General features: G+C 38.9%; 1 protein-coding gene across 3 annotated transcripts in view; it reads right to left on the bottom strand.

Moving 5' to 3' along the window:
- ITPR2 (inositol 1,4,5-trisphosphate receptor type 2) overlaps positions 1-21161 on the bottom strand; it is a 520017-nt gene that overhangs the window by 420082 nt on the left and 78774 nt on the right. The window lies entirely within an intron of this gene.

Below are 21161 nucleotides of genomic sequence, written 5' to 3' on the forward strand. Positions count from 1 at the left end.
AATACTTCCTATATATTAGTATCTACAAAGAGAATACACAATTTTTTCAAGCACACATATAGAGGTTGTTTACAGATAGCTCCAAAAGAGTACTCCCAATTTAATACAGCAGGCTATTTAGACTGTCCTATATCAGGCAAGTGGCCAAACTCTACATTGTTTAGTGCAGCAAAAACACAAGTCCATATTCAAGTAGAACTGAACTCTATAATCTGCAGTCTCTACTTCTGACTTCCTTTAACTATGAAAAGAGAAAAAAAAAATGTGTTCTTCTCCATAACTTCAAATTCCTAATTAAGTTCATTAGGAAATGGTCTTTTTTTTTTTGCTGCGTTGGGTCTTCGTTGCTGCACGTGGCTTTCTCTAGTTGTGGCGAGCGGGGGCTACTCTTTGTTGAGGTGCGTGGGCTTCTCATTGCGGTGGCTTCTCTTGTGGCAGAGCACAGGCTCTAGGCACGCAGGCTTCAGTAGTTGTGGCACACGGGCTCAGTAGCAGCTCACCAGCTCTAGAGTGCGAGCTTCAGTAGTTGTGGCGCACAGGCTTAGAAGCTCCGCGGCGTGTGGGATCTTCCCAGACCAGGGCTGGAATCCGTGTCCCCTGCACTGGCAGGCAGATTCTTAAGCACTGCACCACCAGGGAAGCCCAGGAAATGGTCTTTTGACAAAGAAAATATTTGTCCTAAATACTAGACCAACCAGTAGCACTCCTAACTAGTGGTATCCTTAGGTAACTAGGAAAGAAACTGGGTGTTATGATCCTCGTCATCATAGCTAAAGTGATTGTGAAGCGAAGTTAAGCATCCAGCCAACTAAGGTTTACTGCCTAGGTTGTGCCTCTGGGTGCTGTAAGGCTCAGACCCTGTCCTCAGAAGCTCTCAGTCTAGCGGGTGAAACAGGCTGAAGTTTTTCAGTGGGGCTCTGGGGAAGGTGCTGTGTGGTTCAGAGATGAATGCGACCTTTCACATTCTTTAGGGGAGGCCAGAAAAGTCTTCCAAAAAAGAAGGCACAAGTCAAGTGTTAAAGAACCCATACTAATTCAGCACATTCGCGAGAGGGTTCAAATGCTCAGAGGGGAGGGGCGTCCCAACCAGAGCCCATGGCCGGTACAAGGGCAGCGAAGGAGAATGCCCAGGGACCTGCCAACCGTGCCGAAAAACGACAGCCCCAGCTGCGAAATGAAATCGGTGAGGCTGGCTGAAATCAGCCTCTGCAGAGTGCCACGTTCTAGGTTAGAAGTATGCACTTCATCCCAGGGAAAATGCGAACTCTTATACAGGGTTTTCAGCTCTTACAGCACGTGAAGGATGATGTGAACACGAGGCAAGAAATCCAGCACAGAAGCCAACTGCCAGTGTGATGAGAGACAGGGAGGATCTGAATCTGGGCGTATGGGAGCTCTAGGGTAGCTGTAGATTTAAAAACAAAGCAGCAGAACCAACAGGCTTGGTCTTATCTCTTAGTGTGGGGTGGGGAAGGGCGAGGGAGAGAGAGAATGAGGATGGCCAAACAGGCTTCCATCCACTCCCTCTGAGACACTAAGGCTTAGATTTCCACAGCCCTTTCCATTTTCAGGGCCGCAGCTGTATGGTTCTCCTCAGCAACCCTCCCCAGGAGGCAACTCATTTTGTAAATAACCGATCTGTTTCTGCCTGGCAACTAATATCACAGGACTATTTTGGTTGACAGGAGGGAACCTAGGGCATGCAGATGTCTGTAAAAATGCTTGTGGTGGTGGTGACTGTGACAGGTGTGTGTGTGTGTGCATGCGTGTGTGTGTAATTCTCCCTCTGCCTCCTTTGGAAAACTTTTTTAAAAATCTACTGGTCTTGGACTAGTCGTGTATTTTGTCTGATTCTAAATTTACTACATAATAAATGCATTAATAATACCTGCCACGCCTAATTCATAGGGCTGCTCAGGTGCGCAAAAAAGAGAATCTGTGAAACTACTCTGTGAACTGAAAGGCATATTATAAATGTAAGGTATTATTATCAATATTGCTTCATTCGTTCAGCGATAGCTTCACTGAGAGGTGACTAAACCCTTACAGAGCTCTCAGCAAAGAGCTTCAATAAGTAGAATTCTTGGATTAAACCCAAACATAACCCAAAAGTGCCCAATTCGTTACAAAGTGTTCGCCCCTTTGTTTTAAGATACCACGATGTGTTTTTTTATACAGTTCTTGAATTCCCTGAAACAGCATGGCAGGGAGCAGAGAGTGAAAGCTCCATTACCTTGTAATATCTTTTAAAATATGCAGAAGCAATCACTAGCGCCAGCATGGATGCAGCCTTTGACGAAAAGCCTGTGTTTCTCTGGCATGCAGGAACCCAGAGCTATTCACACTCCTCACCCTGCTTCTAGAACTAGCTCTCTAGAATCCCTTAGTCAGCTCATTCTCTAAAGTTAGAGATGTATAAACTGCTAGGGAAAAAGGTCTTGGGGGGTTTTCTAATTAGAAACCTGCTCAGTGCCATTTATTAACTAGGTAACAACAATCTTTTCAGCATTTCAAGACTCAAAGAATAATAAAAAAAGGCAAGATTTGCTTCATAGAGCAAACACCAAAAGCACAAAGAGAAGGAAGTAATTTGAGTTAAATTTTTTAAAAGCTTAACCTTAAGAACTAAGGCCAGCAACTTCACAGAATTACATAAGTTTAGGAAATGTTAGAAATTCCACAAAATGGGCTATGTTCAGTCGGGCAACAGGCTAGAAACAATGTCTCAGAATTAGAACTGTTTTTTTACAACCGTGGAAGGAAACTAAGCCTCCCAGAAGTGCTCGTGTTAAACTAAAAGATCTGCTGGCATCTTTAACCTGCGAATAAATGCTAGTGGAGGGAAGAAATATGAAAGCCATTCAAATGGTGTGGAGCACATAATCCATGGTATATAACACCCTGCGAATCAAAGAACTAACCTTCTCACACGATTCCACGTACGTCTGGAAGGAACCCAGTCTAAACCTCCACTCACAATACCTCACTAAATAGTTCTGCAACGTTTTGCTTTGTATGTATACAAGTACTTCCTAAAATATTTGTATCTAAGGCAGCTTCTGCACCCCAGAAACTGACTTTAGGACCCCATTCTGGGCTATTATATAGGATGTTCAAGTTACGTAGCGGCCAGCAATTTCCTTTGGTAATGGTGGAAAGAAAACTTTGTTTCATTTCTCCTCCCTCCAAAAGATGTTCTAAGATTTTTTTTTTAATTTTTTTGATGTGGACTATTTTTAAAGTCTTTATTTAATGTGTTACACTATTGCTTCTGTTTTTGTGTTTTTGGTTTTATGGACCCAAGCCATGTGGGATCTTAGCTCCCTGACCAGGGATCGAACCCGCACCCCTGCTTTGGAAGGCAAAGTCTTAACTACCGGACCGCTAGGGAATTCCCCAGATGTGTGTACGATTTAAATGAGGCAAGACATAATTAAACCATCAGCAAATGCCTGTCACAAAGCAGGCTCTTTCGTGGTAGCTTGTAAAATTACCTCATACTGATTACAGGGAATCAGTTCTCAAGGGCTTTATTGTCTCCACATGGAGAAAGGTGAGGAGGGAGGAGCTTTCCTTTTTCTCTTTTTCATATAAACAGGATGGAGCAGAATTCCATGAAGACAACAGAACCTTCCCAATGATAAACTGGAAAGTGGTAACAAAACTCTCCCTAGGGTCAGGGACAGGCAGACAAGGGGCCGCTAGACACCAGCAATTAGAATTCAGAGTTGGTCAGGGGAGAGGTACACATTCATTAGCCTAAAATATAACTGTAGCTCTCTTTTTGTTTTTCAGTTTCTCTAAGAAATGCATCCTGAAATACAGTGTGTGTATAGAACTCTTTATGTTTAGAGTGTGTTTTTAAAAGGAGTCTGTTTTGTTTATGCATGGAAATTTCAAACCAAACATCTACTCCTTTGGTCATAGTCAAAAGCAAGTACAGAGAGGGTATGTAAGAGGCAAAGTGTCCTCTAGAATGTTACAAAGGCCAAAGAAAATTTATTGCAGTTGTTAGCAAACATTAAAATTTATCACAATATATGGCTGGACGACCATGAATTATTACAGGATAACTTCCTCTAAGCAAAAGTCAGCTATTTTACTGCTCAAGAGGGAGAGAAACGGCCTTTTGTAATTACAGGCTTGTAGACTACAAAGATGTTAGAACTCGAAGGGGCCCGAGATAAAATCCAACCTTCCCCTTCTCTGAGATAAACAAGCAAAACCTCAGAGTGAGTTGCCTTAGTCATTCACGACAGACTCTCTAGATTAAAATAATTTATAAATATGAACAAGTTCAACCACACATAGGATGCTTGAAAGCCCTGACAAGTGACTGCCTGGCCCCTTGGTGGCAGGGATGTTAATACCATACTTTGTAAGGACCTACTGTATAGCACAGGGAACTCTACTCAATGCTCTTTACTGGCTTATATGGGAAAAGAATCTTAAAAAGAGTGGATATATGTATATGTATAACTCCTTCACCTTGCTGTACACCTGAAGCTAACACAGACTGTAAATCAACTATACTCCAAAAAACATTTTTAAGTACAAATAAAAAAAAATTTTTAAATACGATACTTGGTTTGCTCATTACAGATTACTGCCATGGAGTACTTTATGAACTATATAGAGTACTATATATTGATAATAAAGATCATTTGATCCTCACAACACCCTTGAGATTTAGCCAGGATTATTTTCTCCATATTCCAGAGAAGGAAACTGAGACTCTTCTTAAGTCTACACAGTTGGTAAGGAAATGAGCTGGAATTTGAACTGAGATCCTCTGATATATGTCTTTATCTATCTACATCCATAGATACATAAATATCTGATATCTAGATAGATAGATAGATATAAAAGAGTTGTAATACTTCAAAAGAAACATTTCTGTTTTCTCATGGGAAATATGCCACATGTGCATATACAATTAATGGTAAGACATCAATAGGAATGTTATAAAATCTTAGTCTCAAAAACATTAATTATCTGATTCCTAGATTAATGGCTAAATACTCAGAAACAAATGAAACTTTCTATTTTGCTTCCGTTGGAGTGAGGAAGAAAAACTAAATCCAAATGCACCAATGCTAATTTTCATTCTTGTCAAGTTGTAAATTTTAGCATTAAGCAAACCATTACATTAGACATAAGTAGAAATCGCTATCAGAACATCATAATGTATAATTTTTCAATTAATTTTTCCCATCCTCAAATTATCATTTAACAGTGATAATCAAAAAAAAGTGTAATAAGCAGACTGATTCCAAAATCAAAATACAAGTCTCCAAATCCCATTACACAAATATTAAGTCTGAAAGAAAAGAAATGCAAGTAAATTTATATATACATAAATGTGTGTGTCTATACATATAGACACATATATACACAATACTTACATATATAATATATTTTATATATGTTTACTTGTATTTTCATTTATAAGTATATAATATACTGCTATAGTGTCTCCTACGTATCAGCGGTGGTCACATTCCATCACTTAATTCTTCTAAAAACCCTCTGAGGTAACCATTAGCTTGATAAATGAAGAAAGAAAAACTCTAAACGTTTTAAAGATCTATCCTAAAGTCTCAAAACTAGTTTTAAGACTTAATCCAGATCAATCTCTGTCCAAAGCCCATCTTCGTAATTTCATTGAAGACACTCCATATTTATGAAATTAAAACATAAAAAAATACATGTACTTCACATCCATTAGGACAGTTAATTTTTTTTAAAAGAGCAGAAAATAACAAGAGTTGGAGTGAATGTGGAGAAACTGGAACCCTTGTGCATTGTTGGTGGGGATATAAAATGATGCAGCCGCTATGAAAAACAGTATGGCAACTGCTCAAAAAATAAGGTTTGATCATAAGATTACCATATGATCCAGCAATTCCACTGCTGAGTATACAACAGAATTGAAAGTTGAGTCTCTTATGTTCATAGCAGCATTATTCACAATAGACAAAAAGTAGAAGCAATACAAATGTCCATCAAGAGATGAATGGATAAACAAAATGTGGTATACATTTACAAGGGAATATTATTCAGCCATAAAAAGAATAAAACTTCTGATACATGCTAAAAAAGTGCATTTAGGTACATTCACTGAAATTAAAACACACAACAGGATAGTCTAGCTTTCCCTGGTTTCATACTTCTAGAGACCTGAATTTCTCCTATAAGGGCCCCAAAATGTATGAAAAAGAGACTATCCAAGTATCTGTAACTATGACTTAATAGAAGTAAAGCAGCAAGTTAGAAACAGTGGGCAGGGAATTTTATGGCCTCAAGGCCTCCACTTGGAAAGTCCTAATTTTCGAATAGCTGAACAACTAAATGCTTAAGACAGGTAAATTCATTTTATAGAGATAGGCTTTTTAAACCAGTTTTAGCATTGCAATAATAACTCCTGGTCTACATTTTTTTTAAGTCAAACACAGGATATTTTATGCCATGTTACAGTTATGTAATGGAGACTTATGTAATATTTAGATTGAAGAATTGCTCACTGTTCATTGTCTAGTTACTAAATTAATTGCAATTCTCATCTGGAAGAACCAAAACAAAATCAGTTTGTTGTGCTAGGTCCTCTGTGAGCAGATATTTACCCATAAGAACAAAAAAAGATCATAAAGTCCTAATCATCATTATTACTGTAGATTTATGCCCAAGTGAGGCTAGCTTTTTGTTGCTTATTATAACCATAAAGCATCTATCTCTATAAATAATTTAGCAGTCAATGGACAATAACTTTAGAGAAGTATTTTTAAAACTGTAATTGTGAAAACCAGGTTTCAAGTCAATTTATTTGGTTCAATCAGCCATTTATGAATGGAATGGAATGGAGTGGAATAGAATTGAATGGAACAGGAAGGGAAGGGAAGAGAAGTAGAGGACACTGCAATAGCAAGTAATCTTTTCAAGAAACTTGTTTCTGAGGGCCTACTGTAGAGCACAGGGAACTCTGCTCAATATTCTGTAATAACCTAAATGGGAAAAGAATTTAAAAAAGAATAGATATATGTATAACTGAATCACTTCACTGTACACTAACACAACATTGTTAATCAATATAAAATTTAAAAATTTTTTAAACTCTGAAAAAAAAAAGAAACTTCTTTCTGGGGTGTGTGTGGTGTGTGTGTGTGTGTGTGTACATGCTGGATTACAATGTGAAATGTACAGTATTCCATACTGAGAGTTGCAATAAAAAGTGTCTGAGGACTTCCCTGGTGGCACAGTAGTTAGGAATCCGCCTACTAATTCAGAGGACAGGGGGTCGAGCCCTGGTCCAGGAAGACCTCACATGCCGCGGAGCAACTAAGCCCGTGCGCCACAACTACTGAGCCTGCTCTCTAGAGCCCACGAGCCACAACTACTGAGCCCGTGTGCCATAACTACTGAAGCCCGCGTGCCTACGGCCCATGCTCCGCAACAAGAGAAGCCCCGCACCACAACAAAGAGTAGCCCCCGCTCACCGCAACTAGAGAAAGCCCGCGCACAGCAACAAAGACCTAACACAGCCATAAATAAATAAATTTATTTTTTTTAAAAAGTGTTTGAAAGTCACTATTCTAGAGGGCTATACATGTATATAATTTAGGGTTAAGGGAACCGAAATATTCTTAAAAAAACAAATAAATATAAAGAGAAGAGGAGAGGAGAGGAGGAGAGGGGGAGGGGGAGGGAGGAGAGGAAGCAAGGACAGGAAGGAGGGAAGAAAGGAATGGAAGGAGGGAGGGAGGAAGGAATCCTGTGGTCAAGAGGAGAGAAAACAGAGACTACTAAGGGACCTTCTTTTTGCTCTATAATTACTTTTGAAGTCCAGCTTTCACTTTGAAATAAAAACTATCCTTTTATTAACTGCCCCGTCAAATTTTTATATAGCCAATTACAATGAAACAGGAAGATGCCCTTTTAAATATATCTTCCTCCTTTTCACCCCCACTCTAGTTAACTTCTACCTTTACTCCTGTACCTATCCATCAAATGGTATCTTTCATTAGTTAATATGTTTGCATGTAACTCTACGTTCACAACCTATTATCTGGTATATGGAAGATGCTCAGAATCTGCAGGGGAAACACCTGCCAAGTTGCCTGAGAAACAATCATTAGATTTCTGTTCTTTCTGCTCCGAAAGGTTTTAGTCTTTTTTGTATCCTGTTAAAATGCAAAAACCTGAGAAGGGAACACACTAAGATCGTGGTTCTCAGTTTAAAACTGGAGATGGGTTGGTGCTGCAGATCTGGGGAAAGCACCTTTTACATTACCAACGCCTGGGAAGGATGTGAGGAAAGGGGTGCATCCAATTTTCCGATGGCGCAGACTGGGGAGGAATAACTAATTTGACAGACAAAAATCTAGATTTTAAATAATCTCTACAGGACAAACATCAACACAATTAGACTTCAAACAAACACACAGTTCTGCATTTAAATTCAGAAAAATTCAACTGCTTCGGTATCTGATAGACTTGAATTCAACTTCATATAATTATAGTGACCATACAGCCCTGTGTGCCCAGGACAATTCTGGTTTATGCCTGTTACCTGTGCCTAATTATTAATTGTATCCTTTTTCACTCTCAAAAGTGTCCTGGTTTAGATGATAAAGTATATGCTCACCCCAAATATAATAAATGAATACCGTGATGTGGCAGCTGGAAAACTGATGGAGCCATTTTAGACTTACTCATGGAAGAATGGAGCCCCAACCAGAGAAGCAGGGACACATCCAGAATATTAGGCTCAATTATAGACACCTTGGGACTTCCCTGGCAGTCCAGTTGTTAAGATTCCGCGCTTCCAATGCAGGGGAGCAGGTTTGATCCCTGGTTGGGGAACTAAGATCCCACATGCCGTGTTGCCAAACAAAAAAAAAAGTTATAGATGTCTAGAATGCTGGGCTCAATTATAGCTGCCACATTTTAAGTGGCATCCTGACAAAATAGCCTGTATCCAAAGTTGGGCAAATGGGAAAGCAGGCATAATATAGAAATCACGTTGTTTGAAGAACAATGGTTGGAACTGGAAAACACTGCCCAACACAGGAAAGAAACAGTAGGCGTAATCTTACTTTATAAAGCTGAAGGTCTACATGTAAAAAGGGGGAGACATTTTTTTTCTATACTAATTCACTATCAATTAGTTCAATGTAAGGAAAATCTTGCCAGCAATTGGAAATGTCCAAAAAATACAAATTAATCACAGACAGGTGAACTTTTACAATAGCGTTCAGGCAGAGGCAGAAATGCTGTAGAAGGGATCTTGCATTGGGAAGACGGCCCCTTCCAAATACTACTTACTACCTTCTGTTTTATGACGGGACTTGTGGCAGAGATGATTGGCATGAAAGGGTAGAGCTCATGTCTAGTATTTACTGATAAAAAGCTCAGATGGCTCACCTGCCCCAGCTGTGTTTATCACATTGTGGATGGGTCTGGAATCTCACTATTACAAGGACCAGAAAATTGCAGCCTTGGATCTTATAAGCCTTCTACTATTAAATACCTGTCAGTACTAGGTTAAAATACTCAAAGTTAAAGCACTACATAAATATCCATTATTATTACTTCCAACTTTACATTCCAGATGAGCAAATACAGTTGTGTTTATTATATCTCGGAGTTTCAGAAGCGTGATGCTTGTTGTGATGTTCTATCACTTAAGTTTTTTAATTTCATAAGATACTCCCAGATGAAAAGAAGATGAACAGAAAACTAAAGTTTAAAGAATGATAACCAAGAAAGACCCTGTCCCCACAAAACACACCACACACACACACACACACACACACACTCTCTCTAATAGCAGCTAACACTGAATGATCAAGCACTATATACCAAGCACTATGATAAGAGCTCCACGTGGATTCTTTAATCTTCACAGAAAAATAAGAGGCAGGTCCTACTATCATTCCCATTTTACAGACGGTGAAACTGGAGGTCGAAGGTTAGGTTCTGCCCAGGGTCACAGAGTTAAACAAGTGGCGGAGCTGGGATTCAAACACACGCCACTAACTTCGGGGTCTGTGCTTTTATACGCTGAAGGTGGAAAGGACACACACAACCCAGCTATGTTGCACGTTTGGAAGTAAGGGCAGTAGATATTGAAGAAGTGGGAAGTGGCAGAAAGTAGGCTGGACATGAACCTGCTTTTCAGAAGAAGGAAACTGAAAGACAGGGTGACAGAGAAGCTGCTGCAGAAAACAGGGCAGGGGAAATCAAAGCATGAGGAGGTATTTTCTTCTCCCTGTAATTTTTTGTCATCTCCTTCCACTTTTCCTCTTCCCTCCACAACTGTAAATTTTTTTGTTGTCCTCTTCCTTCACTTTCTAGGTTCTCTCTCATTCCATCTCTCTTTTCAGTTTTGTCTAGTTCTTTCTTTTCTCCTAATCATTTTCTTCCTTTCATTTTACTCTTTCCCCAATCTCTTCTCTGAACTTTCTCTTTACTTTTCTTTTTTTTTTCTTTCTCTTCCTTACATGATTACAAAGTTGTGCTTAAGAGGTATTATGATTTTCCTTGGATAAGATTATACCTTTTGTATTTCAAATAAAATACAGATGAATTGGACATTTTCTTATCAAAACTCAACTTAAAATTAACTTGCAAAAGCAAAACATATATCTAACAAGGGCTTGGATCCAGAATATAGAAAGTATTTTTACAATGCAATAAAGGAACACATACAACCCAACAGATATGAACAGACACGTCACCAAAGAAAGATACACGGAAGGCCAGTAAGCACAGGAAAAGATGCTCAACATCACTGGTCATTAAGGAAATGCAAATTAAAACCACAGTCACATGCCACTACACACCCCCTAGAAAGGCTAAAATAAAAAAGAATGACAACATCACGGTGGTGAAGATGTGGGGCAACTGGAAGCCTCGCACATGGCACATACATACATGTATACATACCCTCATTCATAGTACGAAACAAATGGTTCAGCAACTTGAGAAAAAGTTTTGGTAATTTCTTGAAAAGTTAAACATATACTGAATATATGATTCAGCAATCCCCATTCCTAGGTATTTACTCAAGAGAATTAAAACACACAAAGCCTCGTACAAAAATGTTCATATCAACAATCATTCATAATAGCCACAAAAAAAGGGAAACAACCCACCTCCAAATGCAGTAGTATATCTATACAACGGAATGCTACTGAGCCGAGAAAGAGGACTGAACTACTGATACACACAAGAGCATGAATAAATCTCAAAGACATACACTAAGGGAAAGAAGCCAGACACAAAAAACTATACACCATGCGATGCCACTTATAGAAAATTCTAGAAAAGTCAAACCTAGAGCATCCACGAGAAAGTCAGTGGTTCACCTGGCACTGGGCTGGGGACAAGGATTGACTGCAAAGGGGCAAGAAGAATTTTTTTTGCGGGGAGGGCGGGACGGTGATAGAAGTATGATTATAGTGTTGGCTGCACAACTGTTACCAAAACTCATTGAGCTGAGCACTTAAAATGGGTGAATGTGATTGTATGTAAGTTATTGTGCAACAAAACATCAATAGATTTGTAGACAGCCCTCAGCTGCTTACTTTTCTATGGATCAGTGGTGTCCCATAAATATTCTTAAGATAAAAGATAAACCTTGGACTGCCCTGGGGGCGCAGTGGTTAAGTAACCACCTGCCAATGCAGGGGACACGGGTTCCATCCCTGGTCCGGGAAGATCCCACATGACGCGGAGCAACTAAGCCTGCAAGCCACAAATACTGAGCCCGCGTACCACAACTACTGAAGCCTGCCCGCCCTAGGGCCCGTGTGCCACAACTACTGAACCCATGTGCCACAACTACTGAAACCCGTGCACCTAGAGCCCATGCTCCACAACAAGAGAAGCCACCACAGTGAGGAGCCCGTGCACCACAACCAAGAGTAGCCCCTGCTCACCACAACTAGAGAAAGCCGCACGCAGCAATGAAGACCCAACGCAGCCAGAAAAACAAATAAATTAATTAATTAAATAAAAATAATTTTTTTTTAAAAGATAAACTTTGAGGACATAATAAGGACTTGTTTTTGTTGTTTGGGTTGTGGTTTGCTTGGTCTGGGAGGAGGAGTTAGACGGGGTGACTTGTCAGCTACATAACAGGCTCTAGCTGCCTGCCCTGCACCTGGAGGCTCTCACACATACTTGGCAGTTGACTGATAAGACACAACCAGGGGTGCACCTGGGACATCTGGTTAAACCTAGTGAGACACATTTTCCTAAACATGCCACACAATAAAATTGAGGCTTATTCCAAACTTTAATTTTAATTTGGAGGAAAGAACAGCCTGGAATACCTTGTCCCACCTGAAAGTGTGTGACACAGACTGAGTCACATCAAAAGGACTTGAAGAGGGATGAGGCTTGTTGTGAAGTTCTCAAATACTAGCAGAACTGAAAGAATGAGGACTTCACAACAAGCCTCATCCTTGAACAAGAATGAGGCTACCTGTGCATAAAGATTAATGACTAAATTGGATTAAAGCACATCAAATACGTTAAAGTCCATGAGTTCATAGTTATAAGAAAAATACTTATTAGTACTCTTTGGAGGTCAGGGTACCAACTCATTACTCTAAATACGAGGAAGTAAAGGAAACTAAGCATTAAAAAAGAAAGACAAGAAAAGAGGAAGGTAAAACAGCACATATGCAGCGTATACACAGAAGCATGTCTGTGCTACCCTGCAAAGTGGAAGAAGCAAGCTGCACCACACTGCATAATGTGATCTCAGGGTTGTAAAAACAAACAAATCTACACCATGCTTGACAAAAACTCCAGGACGATAAACTAGCAACCTTGAGGAATGGAAATGGGCATTGCAGAGCAGGGAAAATTATTTTCATTTTGTGCTTTTTATTACTTTTATAAAAATTTTAAGCCAATAATTTTTTTTTAAATTTTTTTCTTCATTTTCCAAGAAAAAGATCTAACTTACTATGGACTACTTAATTGGTCACTTCATTTAGTCCACACACGTTCTTTTCCATGGAACTCTGTGGCACCCAATTATTCATCCATGAAGAAAATGTGAGACAGGAAACTCTGCCAGGCTGAGGAGGGGAAGGCTCCTGGTGAGGAAGGAAGCTGGAGGCGTGCACACCCAGCTCCGAGGCCAGCGGCACCTGCGGCCAGGGCAATGCCTTCTCAGCCTAGGAGGGTCCAGTTCAACTGCAATGTATCCTTTTTAATCTCCAGTTAAGGAGCTGAACAGGAGTGGTGAAGAATACAATTAGAAAAGTTCTCAAATGCTAGCAGAACTGAAAGAATGAGGACTTCACAACAATAACAGTGACTTTGTAAGTGCTAGTAATTCTTACCCCTTCTGTCAAAGAGATCAGGATCTCTGTATTAGCCAGTGTTATATCTGTGACTATATGGTCCTTCCTATGTGAACATCAGTTAACAATGACAGCTTGGAATAGAAGATCTTAAAGAATTAGGGGAAGGCTGAAGAGGACTGATATTTTTAAGGTATTACAAAATTGAGAAGATTCTTTTTTTAATACTTTATTTTATTTCATTTCATTTCATTTGGCCATGCCATGAGGCATGCGGGATCTTAGTTCCCCAGCCAGGGACTGAACCTGTGCCCCCAGCGGTGGAAGGGTGAAGTCTTAACCACTGGACAGCCAGGGAATTCCCCAAAATTGAGAAGATCCTTAACCTAGGAACCAAGAACACACAGTTGAATGGGATTCATGGAGGTTCATAAATCCCACAAAGGTGTAAGATAAATTGTGTGTGTGTGTGTGTGTACATTTTCTATGGGAGGGCCTATAGCTTTTATCAGATTCTAAGAGGGATCTAGGCCCCTCAAAACCCATAGTGACCACTACTGTAAGGTAATGCACCATTATAAATTATCTTAGGCTCTCAAGCTGGTAACTGTACAAACATAGTGAGCCGTAGGCAGGCATGAGCTAAGCTCTGCTTTGTTAATCAACAGGAGAAAAAGTATATAAGGAAGGAGAGGATTGTTACAAGATGCTTTTCAGAGAGATTAAACAGAAGAAAAGTCAGTCCTAAATGTGTGCCCAGGCAGGGAAGGACTCCTGCAGCAGGTTGGCAAGAAGCCAAGGGCATATCCAGCACCAACGTGAATAAGCATGCTGGAATGATGCGGAAAGACAGATAAAGAAGGATGGCCTAGCAACCTCACTTCTGTGTATTTACCCAGGAGAAATGAGTGCCTTTTCCACCAAAAGACATATAAAGAATGTTCACAGCAGTATTATTCACCATAGCCTCAAACTGGCAACAACCCACATGTCCATCAATCGGAGATAGATAAATTGCCGCATGTTCATAGAACAGAATCCTAAAAAGTAATGAAAAAGAATGAACTGCTGCAACATGCAACAACAAAAATGAATTAATTACACAGACATAATGTTGATCAGAAGAAACCAGCCACACAAGGATGTGCTTTTCACTCCTAGGTCTATACTCAAGAGAATTGAAAACGTGTGTCCCACACAAAAAACTGTACGTGAATGTTTATAGCAACATTATTCATACCAGCCTAAAATTGGAAGCAACCCAAATTTCCATCAACTGAGGACAGATAAACAAAATATCGTATATTCCCACAATTTGGATATTATTCAGGAGTAAAAAGGAATGATTTCCTGATTCATGGTACAACATGAATAAACCTTGAAAATATGATACTAAGTGAAAGAAGCCAGTCACAAAAGGCCACATGTTATATGTTTCCATTTATATGAAATGTCCAGAATACACAAGTCCATAGGGACAGGAAATAGATTCGTGGTTGCCAGGGGTAGAAGTGGGGGAGATGGGGGAGTGACTACTAATAGCTACATCTTTTGGGGATGTTGAAAAGTTCTGGAATTAGAGAGTGGTGATAGTTGCACAAATTTGTAAATATACTAAATAACACTGAATTGTGCATTTTAAAATGTAAATTTTTATGGTATATACATTATATCTCAATTTGAAAGCTTAATTAAAAAATACTGTGGGGCTTCCCTGGTGGCACAGTGGTTGAGAGTCTGCCTGCCGATGCCGGGGACACGGGTTCGTGCCCTGGTCCGGGAAGAGCTCACATGCCACAGAGCGGCTGGGCCCGTAAGCCATGGCCGCTGAGCCTGTGCGTCTGGAGCCTGTGCCCCGTAACGGGAGAGGCCACAACAGTGAGAGGCCCGCGTACCGCAAAATAAAGAAAGAAAAGAAAAGAAAAAATATGAAAAGCAGCAAGGGAAAAACAACAAATAACACACAAGGGAATCCCCATAAGTTTAACAGCTAATCTTTCAGCAGGAACTCTGCAACCCAGAAAGGAGTGGCAGGACATATTTAAAGTGATGGAGGAGAAAAACCTACAACCAAGATCACTCTACCCAGCAAGGATCTCATTCAGATTTGATGGAGAAATTAAGACCTTTACAGACAAGCAAACACTAAGAGAATTCAGCACCACCAAACCAGCATTACAACAAATGCTAAAGGAATTTCTCTAGTCAGGAAACACAAGAGAAGGAAAAGACCTCCAATAACAAACCCAGAACAATTAAGAAAATGGTCATAGGAACATACATATAGATAATTACCTTAAATGTAAATGGATTAAATGCTCCAAACAGAAGACATAGACTGGCTGAATGTATACAAAAACAAGATCCGTATATACACTGTCTAAAAGAGACCCACTTCAAACTTAGGGACTGAAAGTGAGGGGATGGAAAAATATATTCCATGCAAATGGAAATCAAAAGAAAGCTGGAGAAGCAATTCTCATATCAGATAAAATAGATGTTAAAACAAAGACTATTACAAGAGACAAAGAAGGAGACTACATAATGATCAAGAGATCAATCCAAGAAGAAGAAGATATAACAGTTGTAAATATTTATGTACCCAACATAGGAGCACCTCAATACATAAGGCAAATACTAACAGTCATAAAAGGGGAAATCAACAGTAACACAGTCATAGTAGGGAACTTTTAACACCCCACTTTCACCAATGGACAGAACATACAAAATGAAAATAAATAAGGAAACACAGCTTTAAATGATACATTAAACAAGGTGGATTTAATTGATATTTATAAGACATTCCATCCAAAAACAACAGAATACACATTCCTCTCAAGTGTTCATGGAACATTCTCCAGGATAGATCATATCTTGGGTCACAAATCAAGCCTTGGTAAATTTAAGAAAATTGAAATCATATCAATTATTTTTTCCGACCACAATGCTATGAGACTAGATATCAATTACAGGAAAAAAAACTGTAAAAAATACGAACACTTGGAGGCTAAACAGTACACTACTTAATAACCAAGAGATCACTGAAGATATCAAAGAGGAAATCAAAAAATACTTAGAAACAAATGACAGTGAAAACACGATGACCCAAAACCTATGGGATGCAGCAAAAGCAGTTCTAAAAGGGAAGTTTATAGCAATACAATCCTACCTGAAGAAACAAGAAGCATCTCAAATAAACAACCCAACTTTACACCTAAAGCAATTAGAGAGAGAAGAACAAAAAAAAAACCCCAAAGTTAGCAGAAGGAAAGAAATCATAAAGTAAATTTTTATGGTATATACATTATATCTCAATTTGAAAGCTTAATTAAAAAATACTGTGGGGCTTCCCTGGTGGCACAGTGGTTGAGAGTCTGCCTGCCGATGCCGGGGACACGGGTTCGTGCCCTGGTCCGGGAAGAGCTCACATGCCACAGAGCGGCTGGGCCCGTAAGCCATGGCCGCTGAGCCTGTGCGTCTGGAGCCTGTGCCCCGTAACGGGAGAGGCCACAACAGTGAGAGGCCCGCGTACCGCAAAATAAAGAAAGAAAAGAAAAGAAAAAATATGAAAAGCAGCAAGGGAAAAACAACAAATAACACACAAGGGAATCCCCATAAGTTTAACAGCTAATCTTTCAGCAGAAACTCTGCAAGCCAGAAGGGACTGATGATGGAGGAGAAAAACCTACAACCAAGATCACTCTACCCAGCAAGGATCTCATTCAGATTTGATGGAGAAATTAAGACCTTTACAGACAAGCAAACACTAAGAGAATTCAGCACCACCAAACCAGCATTACAACAAATGCTAAAGGAATTTCTCTAGTCAGGAAACACAAGAGAAGGAAAAGACCTCCAATAACAAACCCAGAACAATTAAGAAAATGGTCATAGGAACATACATATAGATAATTACCTTAAATGTAAATGGATTAAATGCTCCAAACAGAAGACATAGACTGGCTGAATGTATACAAAAACAAGATCCGTATATACACTGTCTAAAAGAGACCCACTTCAAACTTAGGGACTGAAAGTGAGGGGATGGAAAAATATATTCCATGCAAATGGAAATCAAAAGAAAGCTGGAGAAGCAATTCTCATATCAGATAAAATAGATGTTAAAACAAAGACTATTACAAGAGACAAAGAAGGAGACTACATAATGATCAAGAGATCAATCCAAGAAGAAGAAGATATAACAGTTGTAAATATTTATGTACCCAACATAGGAGCACCTCAATACATAAGGCAAATACTAACAGTCATAAAAGGGGAAATCAACAGTAACACAGTCATAGTAGGGAACTTTTAACACCCCACTTTCACCAATGGACAGAACATACAAAATGAAAATAAATAAGGAAACACAGCTTTAAATGATACATTAAACAAGGTGGATTTAATTGATATTTATAAGACATTCCATCCAAAAACAACAGAATACACATTCCTCTCAAGTGTTCATGGAACATTCTCCAGGATAGATCATATCTTGGGTCACAAATCAAGCCTTGGTAAATTTAAGAAAATTGAAATCATATCAATTATTTTTTCCGACCACAATGCTATGAGACTAGATATCAATTACAGGAAAAAAAACTGTAAAAAATACGAACACTTGGAGGCTAAACAGTACACTACTTAATAACCAAGAGATCACTGAAGATATCAAAGAGGAAATCAAAAAATACTTAGAAACAAATGACAGTGAAAACACGATGACCCAAAACCTATGGGATGCAGCAAAAGCAGTTCTAAAAGGGAAGTTTATAGCAATACAATCCTACCTGAAGAAACAAGAAGCATCTCAAATAAACAACCCAACTTTACACCTAAAGCAATTAGAGAGAGAAGAACAAAAAAAAAACCCCAAAGTTAGCAGAAGGAAAGAAATCATAAAGATCAGATGAGAAATAAATGAAAAATAAATAAAGGAAACAATAGCAAAGATCAATAAAACTAAAAGCTGGTTCTTTGAGAAGATAAACAAAATTGATGAACCATTAGTCAGACTCATCAAGATAAAAAGGGAGAAGACTCAAATTAGAAATGAAGAAGGAGAAGTAACAACTGACACTGCAGAAATACAAAGGATCATGAGAGATTACTACAAGCAACACTATGCCAATAAAACCGACAACCTGGAAGAAATGGACTAATTCTTAGAAATGCCCAACCTGCCAGGACTGAATCAGGAAGAAATAGAAAATATGAACAGACCAATCACAAGCACTGAAATGGAAACTGTGATTAAAAATCTTCCAAGAAGAGCCCAGGACAAAATGGCTTCACAGGCAAATTCTATCAAACATTTAGAGACGAGCTAACACCTATCCTTCTCAAACTCTTCCAAAATATAGCAGAGGGAAGAACGCTCCCAAACTCATTCTACGAGGCCACCATCACCTTGATACCAAAACCAGACAAGGATGTCACAAAGAAAGAAAACAACAGGCCAATATCACTGACGAACATAAATGCAAAAACCCTCAATAAAATACTACCAAACAGAATCCAACAGCACATTAAAAGGATCATACACCATGATCAAGTGGGGTTTATTCCAGGAATGCAAGGATTCTTCAATATACGCAAATCAATCAGTGTGATACACCATATTAACAAATTGAGGGAGAAAAACAATGTGATCATGTCAATAGATGCAGAGAAAGCTTTCAACAAAATTCAACACCCATTTATGATAAAAACCCTGCAGAAAATAAGCATAGAGGGAAATTACCACAACATCTTAAAGGCCATATATGACAAACCCACAGCCAACATCATCCTCAATGATGAAAAACTGATACCATTTCCACTAAGATCAGGAATGAGACAAGGTTGCCCACTCTCACCACTCCTATTCAACATAGTTTTGGAAGTTTTAGCCACAGCAATCAGAGAAGAAAAAGAAATAAAAGGAGTCCAAATCATAAAAGAAGAAGTAAAGCTGTCAGTGTTTGCAGATGACATGACACTATACATAGAGAATCCTAAAGATGCTAGCAGAAAACTACTAGAGCTAATCAATGAATTTGGTAAAGTAGCAGGATACAAAATTAATGTACAGAAATCTCTTGCATTCCTATACACTAATGATGAAAAATCTGAAAGTGAAATCAAGAAAACACTCCCATTTACCATTGAAACAAAAAGAATAAAATATCTAGAAATAAACCTACCTAAGGAGACAAAAGACCTATATGCAGAAAATTATAAGACACTGATGAAAGAAATTAAAGGAGATACAAAGAGATGGAGAGATATACCATGTTCGTGGAATGGAAGAATCAACATTGTGAAAATGACTCCACTACCCAAAGCAATCAACAGATTCAATGCAATCACTATCAAACTGCCACTGGCATTTTTCACAGAACTAGAACAAAAAATTTCACATTTTGTATGGAAACACAAAAGACCCTGAATAGCCAAAGCAATCTTTAGAAAGAAAAACGGAGCTGGAGGAATCAGGCTCCCTGACTTCAGACTATACTACAAAGCTACTGTAATCAAGACAATATGGTACTGGCACAAAAGCAGAAATACAGATCAATGGAAAAGGATAGAAAGCCCAGAGATAAACCCACGCACATATGGTCACCTTATCTTTGATAAAGGAGGCAAAAATATACAGTGGAGAAAAGACAGCCTCTCCAATAACTGGTGCTGGGAAAACTGGACAGCTACATGTAAAAGAATCAAATTAGAACACTCCCTAATACCATTCACAAAAATAAACTCAAAATGGATTAAAGACCTAAGTGTAAGGCCAGACACTATCAAACTCTTTGAGGAAATCATAGGCAGAACACTCTATGACATGTGTTCATAAGATCCTTTTTGACCCACCTCCTAGAGAAATGGAAAGAAAAAGAAAAAGAAACAAATGGGACCTAATGAAACTTAAAAGTTTTTGCACAGCAAAGGAAACCATCAACAAGATGAAAATACAACCCTCAGAATGGGAGAAAATATTTGCAAATGAAGCAACTGACAAAGGATTAATCTCCAAAATTTACAAGCAGCTCATGAAGCTCATATCAAAAAAACAAACAACCCAATCCAAAAATGGGCAGAAGACCTAAAAAGACATCTCTCCAAAGAAGATATACAGATTGCCAACAAACACATGAAAGAATGCTCAACATCATTAAACATTAGAGAAATGCAAATCGAAACTACAATGAGATATCATCTCACACCAGTCAGAATGGCCATCATCAAAAAATCTACAAACAATAAATGCTGGCGAGGGTGTGCAGAAAGGGAACCCTCTTGCACTGTTTGTGGGAACGTAAATTGATACAGCCACTATGGAGAACAGTATGGAGGTTCCTTAAAAGACTAAAAATAGAACTACTATATGACCCAGCAATCCCACTACTGGGCATATACCCTGAGAAAACCATAATTCAAAAAGAGTCTTGTACCAAAATGTTCATTACAGCTTCATTTACAATAGCCAGAAAATGAAAGCAACCTAAGTGTCCATCTACAGATGAATGGATAAAGAAGATGTAGCATATATATACAATGGAATATTACTCAGCCATAAAAAGAAATGAAATTGAGTTATTTGTAGTGAGGTGGATGGACCTAGAGTCTGTCATACGGAGTGAAGTAAGTCAGAAAGAGAAAGACAAATACCATATGCTAACACATATATATGGAAGTTAAAAGGAAAAAATGGTCATGAAGAACCTAGGGGCAAGACGGGAATAAAGACACAGACCTACTAGAGAATGGACTTGAGGATATGGAGAGAGGGAAGGGTAAGCTGGGACAAAGTGAGAGAGTGGCATGGACATATATACACTACCAAACGTAAAATAGATA

This window comes from Neophocaena asiaeorientalis, unplaced genomic scaffold (assembly GCF_003031525.2).
Source record: "Neophocaena asiaeorientalis asiaeorientalis breed wild unplaced genomic scaffold, Neophocaena_asiaeorientalis_V1.1 scaffold150, whole genome shotgun sequence".
In the NCBI taxonomy this organism is placed as follows: domain Eukaryota; kingdom Metazoa; phylum Chordata; class Mammalia; order Artiodactyla; family Phocoenidae; genus Neophocaena; species Neophocaena asiaeorientalis.